General features: G+C 32.5%; 1 long non-coding RNA gene across 2 annotated transcripts in view; it reads left to right on the forward strand.

Moving 5' to 3' along the window:
• The first annotated feature begins 14953 nt into the window (after nucleotides 1-14953).
• LOC148626397 (uncharacterized) overlaps nucleotides 14954-22203 on the forward strand; it is a 44990-nt gene continuing 37740 nt past the window's right edge. For both annotated transcript variants that reach the window (XR_015920065.1, XR_015920066.1), the window contains exon 1: nucleotides 14954-15089. This is a non-coding gene — a long non-coding RNA (uncharacterized LOC148626397). The remainder of the gene's footprint in view (nucleotides 15090-22203) is intronic.

A 22203-nucleotide genomic window follows, 5' to 3' on the forward strand; every position in this document is an offset into this window, starting at 1 on the left:
AACCAAATTTGCTAATGCCACTGGTTATAAAGAATGATTTCCTGAAAAAAAACATTGTATGTAGATTTAGTATTCGAAATTTTATAGGACAGTTAACTATGAGCTTATGTTTATACAAAACAGCAAGTCTTAGGTGCGCAGACATACCGGACTGCTCTGTATGTAAAAATACTTTGATGATGTGAAATGATAGAAATTTAATGCGCAACCACGGCTGGAAGGACAAGGACGCCAATTACGGTGCTTTAGACATAGCTACCTTGGAAATCTGCCAAGGATGTCATTGACATAAGAAACGGATGTGTATAATAAATATTTAATTACATAGACTAATTAATATCTGCTCTTAGCATCATCCCTCGACCTTAATCAGCCCTTAACTATTACTCAAAGTAAAGAGGGAAACCCAAGTGGATTTAGAATAGCCATTGTGTCAAACTATCAAAATATGGAATATCCTGCTAAATATGTCCCTCTAATGTCATCAAACAAGACGAGAAAGAAACATGCAAAGTATCAACTATTATTATCACACATTTATAAAGGGCATATGTTATGAATGGTTAAAGGTATTTTGAATAAAGCGATGATTTAACATCCGAAACATATTCATATTATGGAGCAGATTCCGAATGCACCGTTTTATCTTAAAAAGAAGGGGTCATGTTCAATTAAGTGAAGTGTCAGTACAAGTCGACTGTAGGTTTTCAAACACAGTAAACGAGGAGACTAATTCTGATTCAATGTGAAGTGCCTTATATTTGAAATAGTGGAATAAAAGCATGGTCTTTGTTGAAATGAAAAAACATTGCTCTACCGTCACAAACATTTCTGAATATCTTAGACTTAAGTTTGGTGGAGTTGCTTTGATTTTTATATTTCTGTTTCCTTGAAATGATGGTCAAATAATAATGTATTAGTAGAATTGTTAAAGACGAAACTCCAGCAGCAACCCGGGTGAATTTAGGTGCTGCGGTATGATGAGCAAGACACTTCATGTGCTGCCCGATGTAGGTCAGTTCCAGTATAGTCGACGGAAATTCTTTATATTCTGTATCGTATATTTCTGTAGTTATTTTCTGTAGTCTTTTTTGCGGTAAGTCGAAGATAACGAGGATTATTATATAGACAGAGGCAATTTACCGAATATTCTCTGTTTAAAATTTTCGATAATTCACAAGGTGAAATAAATTCGGTAATTTCACTCTAGGACTTTCTCCCACAAAAAAAGTTAGAAAACATCACACCACGTATATCCATCCGCTGTTTACAAAATTTTAATTGTATGCTGAAAATAGCAACATATAAGGTAGAAAATCTATATAACTAATACAATAACTGTTTGATTTTCGTGAATAACCAACATATAATCACTTTAAGGCGTTTGTCGGCACTCGTGGTCATATTTTGGTTTTGCACTCTTTTCAATAGCTATCCTATTATTATCACACCAATAAAGGATACTTAAAAGTCAAGGAACGCCATCCATAATATTCTTAGGCCAAAACCACTGCAGAGGAAAGTAATATGTAACTCCTACTTTGACAATCTATGGCTAGAGTAGGCAAGAATAAACATGCTGATTGTTGATAATTTACTCAATTTACAGTTATCTAGAGTAACCCATCTTTTTCCTTCGATTCATTTTATCTTGAAAAAGATTTACAATAATGTTACAACTTCACGACGTTTTTTTTTAAGAATATTCATAAGCAGTTGTCTGTTGTTATCTTTTTCTTTGACCACATCATTTTAACTTTAAGTGCATACGTTCATTCGTTTCTGAAGGATGAATAAAATGAAACATGATAATGTCAAGTCAAAAGATAATTTGTGTTATATGTCATAAGTATCAAAAGTAATAGGTTACTATGCCGTATGTATTTTAGACTGAGAAAATCAATACGACATCGATAACAGAAAAAAATTATTAAAAAAAGTTAAAAGAGAACATATTGATACATATATTGATAGTATTTTCGCAGAATTTCTTTTTCCCTTTGCAAAAATGTATTTTTTAATGTTTTAGAATATTGACACTGCACACGTGCTTCAAAAATTTTTAAAGGGAAGGTAAAGGAGGCAAAAGTGGTTGTCATCACCTAGTTTATTATCTGAAATATGTATTTTTCACAATGTCTTATATTTCAAGATTGAAACACATGTCTTTTATCACGAATGTTTCATTTACTTAAGTTTTAGTCTCACATTTTAAGTATCAGTCTAAATAGAAGACAGGAGATGATTAATGCATGTCAACAACCCACCAATTTTTCTTTTATTCCAATTCAGAATCAGTAACACACCACACAATCAGTCTTGGTTTTTCATTTGGGTGTTGCGCTTTTGAGATACAATTTATATAGATTGCACATGAAATTAGCATTTGGCAATAGTTATAGTTCTTAATTTCCTTTGATTTGGTTAATTTTAGTGATTTTCTCAAAAGTACAGATCTGAATAAAAAAAACACTAATGTTATCTAAAAATACAGCATCTAAAGACCGGTAGGATTTTCTACATCATGAACCACCAGTGCCATAGGCAGTGTCTGAAATTTAGATTAAACGCTACTTAATTAGCCTTCGTCCGTAATCTAGCGCTTTAACCTTTTCTACTCTTGTTACTGGATAATAACTCATTCACCGCCCAAAGTAACTGTTCAGTTAAATAATAATTCTAATATAAAGTAATTAATAACTAAAGACACAAAAATTGATTACCATAATTGACTACAATCCTACGAACGAAAACTCCATACTCGTAAATACGATGATGAAAATATCACGTTTACCTTTTCCTCACTAACTATAATATTGCTTATATCTCGAAATATAAAAAAAGACCCCTATAGCTGTGCATCTTATTGATGTACACGGAAATAGAAGAATAAATTTTATTTTAACAGTTACGACTCCGGATAAAATATAGATCGAGAACGAGACTGACAATCCCTATTGCAAAGTACAAAAATACAGGAAAAGAAAATTACTATTTGTGAAAACATTTCATTTGTTGTCAAATCATTAACTGTTTGAGCATTGATTTTGTTCATCTTGTATGAAACTGTTAAACATACGAGCTTATGTTACAGGCATATTCTAAGTTAAAATACCCAAACTTATATAACGAGTGCTAAAAAGGTAATTTCATGTCACCCTTGAACTGCATATCAAATAAACAGTTGACGTAGGAGATAATACATACAGCAATAAAAACCGACTTTCCTTGTAAACAGATCAAATTAGATATTTATTTGAATCATATTTACAGTAAAGGGTTTATTTCTTGAACTACACTTGGCAATACTTAATGCTGGGTTTGGCTTTCTTTTTCGATGCTTTTGGTTTTGAGAATTCTTGTATTTATTGAATGACGACAAAAATGCAAGAAGTTAAGAGAAACTTTTCATTGAGGAGGAGGAGAATGAGGAGGAGGATGACAATAACTATTATTGTTGTTGTTGCTGCTGTTGCTAGTTTATTTAAACATGTTTTGAAACAACAAATGTATTGGACACAATATTGTTTTTACCTTAGTGAAGTCCTCCTAAAATACATTATTAAGTAAGATGAGCAAAATACAATTATTAAGTAACAAAATAATTTCTAACAAATAGGCTTCTGGAACAGGGTTATGTTGCTACAAGATTGAAGTCATCACTACAGAAGTTATATGGTCGTCATCATGAACTCGTTGCCCGAGTCCGGGTGTCAAAAGAATAGAGCAGCAGCAGCGCTAAGCTTGTCGTCAAAGGCGACTAAATAGTGCTCAGAAACATAGCCGGGGGCTAGGTGCTCTGCCCACAGAGCAACTGTGATGTGTGCCCCAGGTGATGGAATGGGGTACCCCTGGCATGTTACATACTGGGGATGTCAGGCTATAATACGGAAAACCTGACTGCAAACCATAGTGGTGCACCGGAAAGATGCCAGGTCCCTCGCACGTTAAAGAACCCACCTGTGGTATTCGATAGAAATAGGAACCTTTGCGCTCCGCCACAGGAGGCTAAATTGCCTGAACCTTACCATTCCTTCCTTTTCTCTTCTGGCAATCAAAATTTATCGACCCTATTATCCTTGTGTCCCATCCTTTTTCATCATCATCATTTCATGTTCATTTTATCACCCCTTTCATGTTCATTGCCTGAATATAGCTGAAATATTGCTGCTCTCAATCAAAAGTATAGTATTGCTTATATGTACATGCCATGACCTCAGGAACTATGTTTGATTCGTTTCCTTCTGGAGCATATTCAGAAACAGGTTTTCCTCCAAATTGCACATGGAAGTAAGCGTTAAATGCCAACAATCAATCAATCAATCAATCAATCGTGAAATCATGGATTGTTACGGTGTATCCATCTGCGCCAGGAAAACTCATTTGTTCGACGTGTCATAGTTTTCCTTTCCTCTTTCGTCTACCCCGGCAACTCGGCGGGTGTTTCTAGAAAAGCAGAGGACGCTTACCCTATCGGTGCACCTGGTCCAAGCTCCCAGTTTTTAGTGGAGTACGAGTTGCTCATTTGCTTTTGTTACTTTGTATGTATGATTTAAGTTACTTTCTGTTCTTTGTTGTGTATGTCTGTTTTCCACCTTGGTTCCCTTGACTATTCTTTGTATACCATATATGTAACAATGCAATAAGTGTTCAGGTTTAAAACCACTTTCACATATAACATTTTGAATCAAGTTCGCCATATATAAACCATAATTCAATATGTTACATTTAGTCTTGCAGGCTTTATATTTAGTGATCTAATACCGTTATAAAAATATTTAGGTGGTGCTTTTAAGGAAAGTATTTTTTAATGAATTCATGCTGTTGTCATCGGAGTTGCTGTTATTGTTATAATCATTATACAAAATTTAACATAAATAATTATTTCGATAGAAATAGAGAATATATATTCATTGTGTGACTGGACATAGTTTTTTTGTAGTTCCTATGCTTGATAATTACGATGCAATATGGAGCCGTAACTGCAAGTACAACATTAAGCATGACAGTAATGTAGCAAAGTGTCTGTTTAATGTCAGGGTCTTGAATGACCGATACTACCTTTGCAACAATTAAGTGTATATCTAAGTAAATTCCTAATGCCTATTTGCTCCACCAGAATTAACCTAAACAGAAAAAAAATTCTATAAACTTTTGGTCAATTTTCTAACATTCTATTGAGTAATTTCTAAGCAAATCTAGAGATGCAGAGATCAAATAATGGTCTTTTTAAATAGAGATAGCATTCTTGATGGAAGTTATATTTTTAGTTTGGTGGGATTTTGATATACATGTTTCTGATTGTTTTCCATCTTGCCTTATTCTTACAAAAACTTACCCTTAATCGTTTTAGACACATGTTTCATTTTATAAAAATAAATATTACTTTTATACCCTACGAAGGGAGTGTTTCGATAACTTCTTGTTTATTTTTCTATTGTATTTTCCAAGATCGTGGGAATTATGATGTTCTTCTATTTCAAAGTGCAAACGATGGTTTCTCGTCAAATGACGTTGTTTAAAACCTTCATAAGGATACATGTTTTACAAACATGCACTAAATGATGTAACATTAACAAGTTAATTAAATTTCTAATATCAACTTTATTCGATTCTTCCTTATTTGTCCTGGATACCAATTCATATCCTCGGTTTTTGTCAACAACACTATTAAAAGTATGCACTTTCAAGTATTTTCAAGACACAAAAAATGTACTTTTAAAAATTATCAATAAGAATAACAACAGAATTATCGAACACTAATCCGATTTATAACAAAGTCAAGTCCCAAATAAATCTGGCAAAATAGATATTACACCACCGGAGCATCTGGTACCGCAATGTTCCTGACTAAGTACATACTAAGTACAGGCATTTCAAACGAAATGATGAGATAACTCTAGGTTTTACAGCGCGCTTAACCTCCGTCTTCGATTGCGGCTCGAATACACCATTGGTAATTAAACAGCATTTGTATGCTATATGGTATGTAAGTCTCGTTCTAGTTTCATTTTCTTTACCGGAATTTCCGATGTAGAACGTATTAAAAACCGAAGACCGACCTGGATTTTAATGTTTTCTTCCGGGTACTCGAAACGCTGTATAACAATGCAAAATCGTTAAGTTTATGTTTTTTTCTTACTACATTTATCATGTAGTAATAGATATTTGTCATGTTTATCGGAATTTTTTTTTACATAGGAAGACAAAGAACAATTTACTAAAACGATCATTACTCATTATTTTAGAAAAAAACTGAGTATTTTTCAACAAATCACTGTTATCTTAAAATAATTTGATCAGAGACATTCTAAGACGCTTTTTCTTATACCCCTGATTCAGGAGTATGTTACGCAAATACTAATGGCGTTCAAGGAAATCAGAATAGTTATTAGTTGATCTAGTGTAACGAATAAATTGTGAAATATAAACACCATATGCCGGAGATTAGGGGATTTGCTGCACAGGTGAGGAAAATTTATGATATTAAAGTCATTTCTGTAGTCTCTTTTATTTCGAGCTCTGGTGGATATATCGACGGTAACCATTTACCAAAAAGGGTTGTTGATGGACAATACATTATCAATAATTTAGTATCTTTTATAAAGTTTTATTCTTTACGAGATTCTTAAGAAATTCATTATTGTATGAAAATAAAAACAAATCAGCTAGGAGAGGAACACCTTTAGTGCCAATTGGAATGTCAACTGGTTGTTGAAAAATAGCTCCTCCTAATGTGACAAGTATGTTATCAATGAGAAAAATCAAGCATATCGCAAACCAGCTTTTCTGTGTATCATACTTTGCCTGTATGCGATGTTTTAGAAAAAAATATGTGGGTTTGTTACCAAGAACAAACAAACAGACAAACACATGCATTTACTGAATAATGAACCTTATTAATGGGGTAATATCCATTTTAATAAATACATGAAATGTATAACAAAGAGTGTATATCAGTCGTTTATCCACTATGTAAGTAACTATTTTTATCTGCTACGTTTAGTACAATTTCTTTGTTGTTTTACTGGGAAACATAAATATAATTAGTTACTAGCTCAATTTCATTATAAAAACAAAATAATGACTACCACAGAGAATCAAGAAGAATGCAGATTTAGTATCATTGTTATTTAACCGTTGAACTCTTATACATCAAAGACTATTGGCAATACTTTGTAATTAGTTTCAGAATGTATGAATTTGTCATTCGAATAATTGTATTTATTTGATCTTAATTCATAGTCTAATTTCATTTTCCCTGATTATCATTGATTTTGTTGGTGTTAACAACTTAATATATTTCTTCAATTTGATTGGTAATTTCAAGACTCCCTTGCAATAATTCGCCGACAACAGTAAACGAAAATAGGTATGGTGTTAAAGAGACAACACCACCAGAATGAAAATGTTTGTTTCATAGGCATTACAAACATTGTAAAAATAGATAAATATTTTCTTCGTTCACTGTGTATTTATAAAGAAGTCATCCTTTGTAATTTTATGGTCCATTACCTTAGTGGTGGATAAACTTATTTTTGGACTTAATGTTTGTACTACATCAGATAATTGTCCCCGTCTATTTTCAAATTTATGGTTTGTATAACTTGAGGTAAATTAAACAATAGACACTTTGAGGTCTGCTTTATATCTTGGCATTGCTTAAGATATTATTGAAGAATGATTTATTTGAAAAGTCTACGTAGGCAAAATGATTTTGTTAATAGTCGCTAGTTTTTATTTGTCTGTGGTATCACACCTATAGACCATGTATTTTGATTGTAATAGTGCAACCTTTATGTACGAGCCTGCCAAAGCTACAAATATTTTTGTAAGGTTCTAAAAGTTTATATAAAAAAAAGCCCTGGGACAATTAGCAACAATAAAGCAATCACTTCAAACAATTACTGGACGACAACACGAAATCTTTGATCGACAAAGTATTGCAATATACAACATGATAACATAATTTTCTAATAAGATAATCGTTTTTGTTTTGTTTTGTTTTTTGTTTTGTTTTTGTTTTGTTTTGTTTTGTTTTGTTTTGTTGTTTTAATTTGTTTTTTATGTATGAGTCATTTAAAAAGCAGATATTATTACCATGGTTACTTTAAAAGAACATTTGCGAAGTATGAAGATTTAAACATTTATTGTTGGAGTATATGTACATTTGATCGATGTTATACAAAATAAAACATCTATGCAAAAATATTTTCTCATTGTATTCTGCAAACGTCTTTTTAAATTCCTGTAGAAAAAAAGAAGTCTTTCGAAGTTTATCATACAGGGTCTTGTTTTTGCTTTGGCATTATATAAAGGTGATTTTAAATTACAACAATTAGTCAATATGTTCCAGACTTGGTACTGAGTAGCAGTTCAAAATGAATGGTTTAACCAGATTTTGAGGCCACTCAAATCGTGCCATGATGGTTTCGGAGTAACTTTGTCTTGCAGACTAATAACTCTTACACGAATCGAAACAAAACCGATGTATGACTTTTCAACCTTTTCAAAGAATGAGTGCTATAAGACAAATTTCATTCAGAAGTGGACGGAATATGATATACTATGTCGGTCAATGTAGTATCTTCATTGTAATTACAACCCTCCCCCTCAAAGTAGCAGCTTTTGGCACACGAGTAAGTCGGGGAAAATATTGTCAATACTGTTTCATAACTGTCAAAGTATTGTTGAAATGATAAGTCACAAATTCGAAATAGAGTTGTACATTCAGGTTATTTCAATAGACAGAAAAAACAATAAAACAATCATTCCTCATAATTTAATTTAAGAAATGATGATGTCACAGTCATTACAAAATTAGGTCTGAAAAGATTTTTGATCCAATCAGAAACCATTTTACTCTTGAAATTAAATTACTATAAGATACATTCTAAGACCTCGTAAAGCAGATTACCAAACGATTCTTTTCTTTTATAGAGATATCTCTACATAATACAAACAAAGCAAACATTTCTGGCTAATGAAATGAATTGTGTGTATTAAAAGTTCAAACATCAAAAGAATACGATATATCAATGCATTAGACCCTTTTGAGTTTTATATTTTTACACTAGAACATTAAAATTAATTGTGACAATACCAACTTATTTTTGACTTATTCGTGCAGTTGTTGATTGATATTGAAATCAAAGGCATCACTTTTCCGAGCAGTGATAATACTTAAAATATGATACTGTCATGTACCAATACAAATTCGATTATTTGCAAATATCTAGGGATTTCATTTCTAAATACAAGACGATGGACGACGAATTCAACGTTTTATATGAAAGATGATATTCTACATGTAGGCGAATCTTTTGGAACTTTTGTAAGCATCAAATTATGTCATTTGTAGATTCGAAAAATACTACTCTTATTACAATTGCAAATTTCGGTTCACTTTAAATTCAAGAAGTAACCTATTGTCAAAAGCAATAGAACCAAATAATTACATGCATGAAGATCTAAATATGAAAACAAAATTATTTAAGAAATACTGGAAGCCAAAAGCATCCAAACAGAAAGCCAAACTCAGCACTGAAGGTTCTACAAACTGCATTCTGGGAAATGGAGCTCCACTGTCTTACCGCTTTTGAATTTCATTATACTGAAAATTTCGGAAAATTATTAATGATAAAATTCAGATTAGACAAGAATGACTTCTGATGAATACCTCCAGGGATATTTGATTCTCAAAAGTGGCATAAACCCAGTGGTAGCTAAATACAAAAAATGTCAATCAAAATTAGTGTTATGCACGTACTCCAGGGACTATTTTCCAATTATCATAATTAACATCAAATACATAGAAAGAGTAGTATGAAATCAAATTCAACTTCAATGGTGATTATCATCATGATTTTGAAATAAGGACGAGATATACTTATGTTTAAACATTATGTTTGAATTTTACAAATCAGTTTTGGGGTTCGGGGTAAGTTGCAACCTGACTAATGTCATCACTTCAAAAGTGTTTTTGTCAACATAATAAAGTCATTGATCGTTCGTTCAGCTAGGGTGAGCTTATCACAAACATCAGAACAGAGATTTTTTTCAAAATTTCGTAGTTAACCTCTTTCTCTTCAAATTGATTTTGACATCGTACATGAGTGGCAGGGCGAACATGATAGACTTGATTATCGTATTAAGGTGTTCGATGATTTAACAGTATGTCAAAAATTTTAAATGAATATAAAAATTTCGAAGTATTCTTTCTCTCGTTTCTGCCAATGATTTTTATACTGTTCCCTCTACTTTGTCGTCTATATGTTTTGCAGTTATATATCGACATGACAAGGTTACTTGCACTGGTTACGCCGAACTTAGAAATGTTGATGAAATGTGAAATACCATCAATGATCACGGAAGTATACAGATTTAACTGTTACTTAATATGGTATTATTTCAATTTCGTGACAATACTTTTAATGCATTTTTATAGTATCTGAAATCAACGAATAATGTGTTATGGTATTATTTAACTTTGAGCATTGTACCTCTTACTAGTAACAGTTAGATAAAGCAATATTGTACTGCGCCTTAAGACCTGAAAACGTGTATCATAAATTTATAATTATTCAAAACGTACTAGGGTGTCATAAATAGCGTAATAGATAGGATACAGTATCTACATTAAAAATGACTTCTTTCTGTATGGTATGTTGCACTCAATGAACCTTCGTATCTGACAATTAAAAGACGGGTTTTTTTGTTTTGTTTTTTGTTTTGTTTTTTTGTTTTTGTTTTTTTTTTTCGATAATGATTTAAACGCAAAAAAAGACTCTAATTATATATTATCGATACAATTTATTTGTAATAAGTATTTAACACTAACCCTCATACTATGACGCAAAGTTTTCTTTATACATATTATATTTCTGCGTAATATTTTTTAACAAGGATAAATTGTCCCAAATTTGTTATGCATGCATTCAGTGGTTAAACTATTAAACGATCCTAAAACATTATTTCAAATCGGAGCATCTTCTTTTTCCAACATAATTTGCGAACGAAACAGTATTGGATTTGGATCTGGTTCACGGACTTTGTTTATAAGTTGATACAAAACCAAGAATCTAGAGGAAATCAAAAGAACGCAATTTAGGGACAAAGACCAGACTGGAAAAAAGACACACGCAACAACGAACATAAAATAACAAGAGTAATATGTACAAAGAAACAAAAGTAAATAAGCAACTCGTACTCCACTAAACACGGGCAGCATGGACCAGGTACACCGGAAGGATAAGCGTCCTCTGCTTATTTTTAGAAACAACGTCGAGATTCTAATAAGAAATGTTAGGTTCGAGATAGACGAAAGCGAAAAGGGAAACTTTGACATGTTGAACAAATCGGTTCTCATTTTGCGGATGGATAAATTACCGATCCACGAGTTCATGATGACTATCATCAAATGTCTGTTGTTATGACTCAAATCTTGTATCAACAAAACCCTGTACTGGAAGCCACACTGAAAGAAGTCTAACTCAATACAAAAGGTCTATGAAGTAACGGCAGCTCTGGTATGACGAATGAATTGTGTGTGAAAACTCCATACGCAGGTGCTGATGGGATGATACCACAAAATAATATATACTGTTGAAAAATAACGAAACAATCAATGGTTTATATGACAACTATTTTTTTAATTGTGAAAAAAAAACATGGTATCTAGAAGAAACCCCCGTTATAAGCTGGTATAATCCAATTTATTCTGCCAATAAAATTTCCAGCGGCTAACATTATCAATGTGTCAAAAACAAATGCAGGAGTAAAAGCTTAAACACCGGTAATAACAATATGATTGCGTAGCATGAATTGTCTTGCTGGGTCTCTTATGATGTAGGCTTTAGATATCTTAGGATTGCTGTAGAAAACGATGTTTAAGGAGTATTTGTAAGCAACATAATAGTTCTGAAAATAACTTTTTGACGTATTTAATACGATAAGATGCATCATTATAAATATTACACAATAAGTATACTTTGAATATTAATAAAACAAATCCCCCAAATATCCGAATACGGTAAATCTTGTGTAAACCTATCCCTTCACAATACGATAACCCTCTAAACCGGACACTTAATGTCAAACTATAATAATATTGAACCTTGGTAAACCTAACATCTGTCTATATCAAACCTATTTTATGGTCGTCATCATGAACTCGTGGATCGTTATGGTGTATCCATCAGCACCATGAAAACTGATTTATTCAACGTGTCATAGTTTCCCTTTCCTCGTTTGTCTACCCCGGACTTTTTATGAGCAACTCGGCGGATGTTTCTAGAAAAGCAGAGGACGCTTACCCTACCGGTGCACCTGGTCCATGCTCCCAGTTTTTAGTGGAGTCCGAGTTGCTCATTTACTTTTGTTACTTTGTATGTATTATTTTAGTTACTTTATGTTCTTTGTTGTGTATGTCTGATTTCCATGTCTGGTCTTTGTCTCTGGATTACATTCTTTTGATTACCTCTATAACCTTGGTTCCCTTGATTACTCTTTCTTAAAGATCATAACGGTTTGCATTGTTTCTTTAAAATGAATGAAAGTAGCAATAGAGGAAATCCTTAGGTAAAAAAGTACAACACAAAGCCAGAAGTACCTATAAATAAATAGAATCTAATTATCAATGATACAAACGATATGAACACAACCAAGTAACACGTTTCTTCATTTCAGAACTTTCTTTCCCTTTGTGCTATGGTAAGCGCAGATGAAATATGAAGACGACAGGAAGGCTTGAGGCAGATTTAAACATTCTAACATTAATTTGGGCCATACGATGATCATAAAAAATATATTGCTGAGCGATGTTTCTTCGTTGAATTATGTCAAGGGTTAAGTAGTGGAATTTTATTATTGTACACCGCAAAGTCTACACCATCCCTTGGGAATATCTGTTTACACTAATTTAATAAAGCCTTGCATTATTCTGAGAACGTTATTATACCAATTTAATGTTCTCCAAAGGAGTCTATCCCGGATTTGACTTTGTATGAGCAACTCGGCGGGTGTTTTCAAAAAAAAGCAGAGGATACTAACCATACCGATGCACCTGGTTCATGCTCCCAGTTTTCAAAGGAGTCCGATTTGCTCCTTTACTTTTGTTTCTTTGCACATGTTATTTTAGTTGTTTCATGTGTCTATTTTCCCTGTCTTGTCTTTATCCCTGGATTTCATCCTTTTTATTTCTGCTCGAATCTTTGTTCCTTTGATAAGTCTTTCGCGACTTTCTGTCCATGGCAAAAATTGGTGCACCGAAAACAGTAGTTGCGTAATAACATTTATATCTGTATCACCATTTTAAATTAATGAAGGGATAATGTTTCGAAATATTAAAAAAAAAGTGAAATCCTATATCTATCGTATTTAGATATTTCTAATTTATCTGAGATATTACAAGACAGTTTGTAGTTCTGATCATTTCCCATTGTATCAGCAGGTTCTCGTATAATATGTGTAGATCCAATATTTAAAACACAGACCTTTTTAAATATGACAAAGTTAGTTTTAGATAAGCTATAAAAAAAACAGATGTCATGAATTTGATACGTCAATTTATCATAATTACGATTTATGACCATCATCGTGTTTTGTCGCCTTCCAATAATTTAAACAATAAAAGAATTAATTCATTACGTATCAAGATACTTCTAATAATGTAATAGTGAATTGCCTTGGCTGTACGAAAGCCTTCGTGCAATGGATACGGAAATACTCATAATTAGTATCATCTCAATTAGTTGTCACGTCGTTCCAACAAAGGTACTCAAGATGTTGATTGAAATAAATTATAAGAATATGAATATATAACGTAATCTCCTAATCGTAATCTAAAACAAGATGCTGTAATGAAATTGTATTGTAATGAAGTATTTTATTTCATATAAATTTAAATTACTTTGTCTCCTAATTTTTGACCTATTTAACTCTTACGTACCAACTCTTTGAAAAGACATTTGTTTACAACAAACTTGATTTAATGGACACATATTGTTATCAACTGTTTCTCTTTAATAATGAAACTACTTTTGGTCTTTCTGTCACACTTACTCATACCATACAAAGTAAATAGCTAGAATGTAATATAGAACATTATAGCATACAATGCTAATTTCTGCTGACTATGGAGGAGGTCTGGAACGGATTCATATTCTTATATAATATCCACCTTTTAAGCTTTCTCTTGAAAATAGCGTCTATTAGAACATCTTTGATTAAGATTAATCGTGAAAAACAGCACTAAACAAAAAGAAAATGTATATTTTAAATAGCTGTCCAATTTAAAGATAATATTAATTGTTATGTCGTTATATTTTAATTTCTTTAGAATGTACCCTTCAATTTAGATCACATTGATCAGCATACCAGTCTGTATGCATCTTGTTTTGTCATCTCTTTCAAGAAAAAGTACACAATGCATTGCTTCAAGCATGATGAGCTTAAAGAACTACATCAGAATTAGCCATACTTTAAAGATGAACGGCTTCATTTTATTTCTTCCAACTTTTAATATGAAAAGTTCCTCTCATGTCGAGTACTTTATGGAAACTTGCAAGGTTAACAATAAAAAAAAAGGCTTCATTCGTAGGTTAACAATTTATGAAGCCTCATGATTTCAGAATTGCAGCAACAGTATTCGTATTTGGCCAAACCTAAACAAGCAGTTGAAGTTCGATGCATTCTACCATATGATTGTTTTTAATTTGTTTGAACGTTAAGATCTTCAAAATTCAAATCAACAATATTTTTTTATGAATCATCTTTCCCGTCTAGTCTATTTATGAAGCAGTCATTGAGTGATTTTGATAAATGTATTTTATACATCACTCCTTATATAGATGATTATATTACTAAAGTTCATAAGATTCGTGACTTGTGTCTTAATATACATGACATATTTGACGTCTTATATTTGTACACAAAAGATTACGCAACACATAATGAGAAAATAAATTGAAAGTAAAGTTATCCATTTATTTACTTGGTAAAAGCCAACACGGAAGTGATTTCACAATTAGTTGGAGCAAAGCAAGGACATAAAACAGTATGACAGAAAAATAAAGAGTCCAGAATCATGAGTGAGTAAAACTGGATATGAAACATATAACATTATCCCCGTTCTTTAGTAAATTTCAAAGCTTTTGATTGGCTAGTGGCACATTTTTACAAATTCCATATACGCAGGTGCTGCGAGGTCATGCACAGTGATATAACTAACCATTTCCAGGAAGAAAGTTTCAGACTAATTTTTTTTTTTTCTTTTTTTTTTTTTTTTTTTGGTCACTAAAACTTTATGCTTAAATCTTACAGGTTTATGAAATTGACATCAGAATAAATCAGAATAAAAGTAGGCGAATATATGTTGATGGTCTCAAAAATGAAAGGCTTTAAACCTTTTCGTTCGGAAGTTACGTATTTTGGAAATAGCGTATGGGAGTTTGAATGTTAAACTCAAATGTACAACAAGAATTATGCAAATTCTGAAAAATGTGATACACCCCAAAAAAAGGCCGCATATTTTTATTTTTACAATTAAGTTGTTTTATGGGTCTATGCTATGAAATATGTAATTATAAATTCAAATCTGCCTGTTCTTAGGAAATAATTAACATTGATAATCCAATAGATTCTATTGCATTTTAGTGTCATTAACAGAGATACCTCCTTAATTCTGAAATATATTGTGCAATCTATATAATTGTTATCTGATTAGAAAATGGAAAATGAAAAACTGAATAGTAATTTCTGTTTACTATGGCAATTCAACCAAAATATACCAAAAAAAAATATGTAGACTTTTTACCCATGAATTATATTTTGCATGATTTTTAGCTGGAGTGTTAATTAAATCTCGTATATTCGAATTTGTTGATACATCAGAAATTAAAAAGTTAATTGGTATGTGAATACAAATAACTCAGTTCCTCAACGGTGAAACTATAAAGTCATAAACGAATGAACAACTATATTATACGCAAATCGTGTCTGTTGATATCTGATTGTCTGATGAAAATATATCGTGTATCACCTTTAGCGGTTGATTTATGGCAAATGTATTTTTATGGTTTCTTATGGTTTAATGTAATATGTTAGTTCACACTTATCTAATTATTTATTCAATCGTTTATTATGCCAATCAAAGCCAATAAAGTCGTGTATCATCTAATAAACTTATGGAGAGGACTTGAACTGGCTTACCTTGCTACCTTATTCTATTCATTATTTAACAAAAAAATAAAAAAAAAACAAATGAACATACATAGGAGTAAAATTAGATTAAAAAGCAATAACGAACAAACAAAATAACATATAGATAACTAGAATTAAAAAAATCCAAAACCTGAGAGCAAGGATCAGATGTGCGCCTGAAGGATCATTGTACTGTAACAGTGTTTTTGCTTGCATTTTGTTTGTTTTTTAGTTCGATCTTGTTGTTTGTTTTGTAGGTATTCGAACGAATTGCAGCTCAATACTTTTAAGTTTAATACCTTTGTCACATATTTGTTTTTACTATATATATTAAACGTCGAGGTTTAGAAAAACAAATCAGGGATGGTTATTGGAGATTTGGATTTGATTTTGCGGCCCGGCACGTGCTTTTGACCGAAAACTTATATTACATTAATCTGTGTATATGCTCGTGGGTTTTTGTAACTCGAGTTTAGTTAATGACGATAAAAAATACTCACAAAAAAGAATATGCAGAATGGGCAGCAAATCAGATTTATTTTTACAAAATAGTGGTTTGAAGGTTTAGTCCTGAAACCTGAAATTTGGAATTGTTTTCCAGTTTGCCCTGCACAGTGGACACAAGAAACAGTTGTATATATCGTAAATTACCGCTATCCATTTCCATAAGCATTTTTCGTGTTTGCAATGGACATTGGTGCAAACGTATTCGTACACCATAACTGTCTCCCCGTCCATTGGTACCCGTTCCATTGCTAGAAGGTCCCAATGAACATGAGTTTCATATTAAGACTGGTTTATTGTGCATGTATTTTAGTGTATGTGTAATATGAAGATATTTCCTTTAAAAAGTACTTTTGTGTTTTCTATTCATCACTTGAATATCAGTTTACTGACTATCATTATTTCTCTTTTCTGTGTTGTTTTAAGGACATTAGGATATCTGTTAATTTCTCCATATATATAAAGATTTTAATTTCGGGTATCTGCCCTGACCATAACAGAAATATTTATAATATATTACATGAAAAATTTCAGTTTCAGTTTAGACACAATATATTATCAGATATAATTATATCTTTTTATCAAACATCGACACCCGTAAAACTGTACTATTTCAATCTATTGACTACCGTGTATTTTTCGTAATAATAAAACAGTCGATTATGCGTTAAGTTGCATGATAATTCTTTTAATGTTTTGCATATTCTGTATATAAAAACAATCAGCTGTTTTTTTTCTTTAATGAATGCATGCATGTAAGATACGTTATCAATGAAATGATAATTGAACATTGTTGACTGATATGACCAAATATTTGATATAGTACGCGGATTTTATGTCGATGATATGACAAATATTATTAGAAATATTAAGTAGCAATCCGGGCATTGTAGTTGTTTTCAATTGTTTCGAATTTACATTGCCTTTGATATCTGTTTTTGGCATTCCTGTGATTTCTATCCATGTTTCATTTCACAGCGAACAAAGAGTGTTAAATATAACAAACGCTTTTATTCAATTAACTTTAATACATGTAGCCGCATTCAGGTACTCTGGTTCCCCTGCACTTACCTACCCTAGATTCATTAATTTCCCTAGATCTGTCGTGTTGACTATCCTAAAAATAGTTTATTTAACTGATTCAGCAATACCATAACGGAGTAAAAAAGTAACAAAGTAAGAAATACCATCAATAAAAAAGGAAGTATATAGAATAAGCATCAGCCTCATATTGTATAACTGCTATTTTTCTAACCTCCTTGGTGGTTTCATTGTATCGTGCTCATCTCGAGTGTTGGAGGCCATAGGTTCCATCTGATGCCATGTCATACCAAATACTTTATGATAGGTAGCGACAGGCTCTCCACCAAGCTTTTGGTATTTTATGTGGTAGATTGCTGTCTGGTTCGGCAAGGAGTCAGGATAACGTACATGCCTACATGCAGACGGATTGTTCTGTGCGCTAGCACAATTAGAACTCGGCTTAGTGTGCCAGACCAGTACCAAGAAGGGGTTGTTCCGTTGATTAATCGTACTTGTCGTGAAAAGCAAAATATCTGACTTAGGACTTTAAACCATAAACAAATAATAAAAGGCAATTTTATGATGTCAAAAGTTTTCTGAATAAGAAGGAGAGTTAAGGTACTACTAGAGCAATCCACATTGAACTATATCAAAACGTGGATTTAAAAATTGCAAAACATACATCGTTCTAATAACCAACTCTTTTTTCACTTGTACCCTCACAAGCAAAACCTTTCACACAAGAAGTTATGATGACTTTATTTACAAATCGATAAACTTAATATACGGATTAGAATGCAACTTATGCGGTCTAGTATGTTTTCATGAACCACAAGAACGATTAAACAAACGAAAGTGCGGTCATCGTTTGGGAATTAATACCATCGATTTCCCGACAGTTTATCAACATTTATTATCAACAGGATCATTCAATCCTCTCTACGAAAGTTCTCATTCTTGAAAAAAATATACCATCCGACGAGAAAAGTCCTGTCCTAAATAAAAAATGTATCGTAGGGAAAAGGAGGAATACTGGATACGCAGACTAGGTACTGCAATACCTTATGGGTGAAATGACAACATCAAAATTATAGAAAACCTTTCAAGCCCATATAACAATAACATAAATGTGATGAATTTACTTGAACAAATTCTAAGACGGATAAGGACGCATGGCCATTGCCACTATACATCACTTAAGATGCATAATGTCTCCATAGCTGGTCTTTTTTCCTTTCATATAAAAAAAAATCTCTTGGACTTCATCACATTCTTGTTTCTGAACCTACCTCATCATTATACAGACTTGTTGCCATCATTTCGAATATTGGTTTCCACAGAATATTAAAACCAGTTTGTGCAACAGGTAAAGATGAAGTAAAACGATCATTTCTTCCACTACCGTCTGTCAGCAAACGTACAGATAAAACATCACGAACAAAATTCTCCCGAATTTCAAAGAAATATCAATACCAATTATCTTATGATCCTATACTTCACCTATTTCATCCAAAATTTTCAATTATAACATGCTATTGCAGGACCTCGAGATTGAGGATTTCAGGCTTAACAACCGGACTGTTCTTGCAAACATTCTCCTTTCAAAGGAGAAATGGTTCTCCGGTCACATCATTACGGTAGATTTAAACATCATCAAAAACAAATCTCTCCGAAAGGTCCTTTCTAAGGAGTACCGCGAACCACGTTCCATAAATTGGAATTATAACCTTGAAGTTCTTATGGATGTCATAGAGGACTACGCAGGAAAATTGATAAAACGAGAACAAGATGATATTGATTCTCTGCCAGAGTGGGTCACGGCTGTGAGGTATTAAATTTTGAAAGGTATGAAAGTTTAAAGTAGGTCAATGACTGTCAATGCGACATCAGTTTCCAAAGACTTTGATGTATGAAAACATTGTCTACAATACATTGCAAATATGGTGTTCAGGATTGCAACGTGGTTTCTTTTTTTATGAAATGCCTGCACACTGCATCAAAGAATCAGGCACCTAAATCCAATGTTTATTATCAGAGGTAGATGTAGAAAACAAACCTAGTTATGAGACCAATACTGCGACCACATTCTCAAAAGAAGAGATTGTCGAATACCATAAATCTGTGCTATTCTCAGAGACCCTCAATTCAAGATTATTATCAGAATACAATAGCATTAAAACCTATGATACTTTTTAACTCTTTATACATCTTTTCCCCATACTCAGTTACAATCCCGACTCAAAAACATTATAAATCGTTCTTGTTGAAAAAAAGACGGTACACCTAGATACAAATATGTAATTCTTGGTATAAGTTCCTCATACTCTGTTAAAATTACAAATCATCCAAATAAATCCAAGATGCTTTCCAAATGCTAGAATTTTTATTTTTATTGACAACGCATTTGTGTAGTGTGGTGGACGCATTTTTCAACAAACGGTCAGCATTCCAATGGGAACAAAGTGTGCTCCTCTACTTGCTCTCCTATTCCTTCATTCATGAGGCGGACTTTATAGCTCATCCGAAAGATCTTTAAAATTGTAGAACTCAAAAAGGTCTTTCGTCAGGATTGCCATATATTTAACACAAAAATTATGCATGGCATGAATAGACCCAATTTTTAAGCTTTTTTTCTTCTTTACAATAGGGTTTGAAACTAGTGAAATGGTGCCAAATTAAAGGAGTAATCACGGGAACCAAGGTTATAACGGTAATCAAAAGAATGTAATCCAGGGACAAAGACCAGACATGGAAAACAGACATACACAACAAAGAACATAAAGTAAGTAAAATCATACAAAGTAACAAAAGTAAATGAGCAACTCGGACTCCACTAAACACTGGGAGCATGGACCAGGTGCACCGGTAGCTGCTTTTCTAGAAACACCCGCCGAGTTGCTCATAAAAAGTCAAGTCCGGGGTAGACAAACGAGGGAAGGAAAACTATGACCCGTAGAATAAATCATTTCATGGTGCTGATGGATACACCATAACGATCCACGAGTTCATGATGACGACCATAAAACTTCTGTAGTGATTACTTCAATCTTGTAGCAACATAACCCTGTTCCAGAAGCCTATTTGTTTGAGATCTAGCGCGATACAAAAAGTCTGCGTAGTTTCGGCAAGCTCTGGCATAACGTATGATTTGTGATATGAACACTCCATACGCATAGTTAGAAGAAAGAAATGAAAGTGTATTGAAAATTTGTCAAAAACTTATGTTGTGACAGGCGGTCATGTATTCAATTAATGTTTATAATAATTTCGTTTTTTAAAGGATTTAATATGAACATTCCAAAAAACTATGTTCACAGAAATAAAGTAAATCCTCCTCTACAGGAAAACAAAATGTTATGTTAAGATATTAAAATCTAACCTTTAGGTGTAGCAAATTTCCGATATTTAATGGAGATTTGCATTTTGGATACTTTTGAAGGAAAACTCACATTCTGTGTAATTGAACATTTCAATTTAAATAAAATGGTGACACAGTTAGACCCAAAACAGTTGACATTTCGGGAAACTAAAATCACAATGTCCATTTTCGAAAAAAATGCTGTTATCAGGGATTGCCCCTGATACCTTTGTTTCGATTCGGACCTCCAATTAGTCCTGCACAGTGGACAGCGTATCATGTTAATCATTTCATATTGTATTTTATTCCATGTCATTATACAATGGTCATGGAATATATGTGTGCAATGGATATTGGTGCAAATGTATTCATTCACCATAATTGTCTCTAGACAGATTCTACAGCTTTCGCTGGTCGTGGTTTCCTGTTCCATCGCTACCAGGTTCCCATTAGGATAATAATATGAGGCATATATATAGCCTTGTTTATTGTGCACATTTATGGGTGTATGTGTAACAAAAAAAGACTTCCTGCAAAAATTACCTTATGCTGCCTTCTCATAGCTTGAACATAATTGAAATGAACATCATAATTCTTCTTTTTATTGTGTTTTCATGAACAAATCAGTAGTTTTCCGATTTACCAAATATTAAGAGAGTTTCTATTTCAAATTTTCTCCCCTGACCATAATAAAAGTATTATTAATAGATAATGGAAAATTGAGTTTAATTTTAGACATGGTATACAATACTATCATATTTATGTTTTATCTTGTAACTTTACATCGAAACTAAAGGCAAAGTTATTTTGGTTTTGAACTGCATCTTGTACCGGCATGCATTTGAATTTAATTTATCATACCCTTGCAAACAAAGTTTGGGGCATATAACAATCCCCCGTTTGTCTGTCTGTCCGTACGTCTAGCACATTCTTTGTATGCAGAAGTCCTCTAAAACTGTTCAAAGGATTTTAATAAAATTTCATAGGAAGGATGAGTACCATATGGGTATGATATGTTTATGTGCATAATGGAACATAATTACTGGACTCTAAAAGGAGATAATCCAAATCAATGGTTTTACATGTTACAACCACATTACCACATCTGCACCTTCACC

The sequence above is a fragment of the Perna viridis genome, chromosome 2, assembly GCF_037379345.1.
Source record: "Perna viridis isolate PV_CMFRI_1.1 ecotype Kerala chromosome 2, ASM3737934v1, whole genome shotgun sequence".
Classification (NCBI taxonomy): domain Eukaryota; kingdom Metazoa; phylum Mollusca; class Bivalvia; order Mytilida; family Mytilidae; genus Perna; species Perna viridis.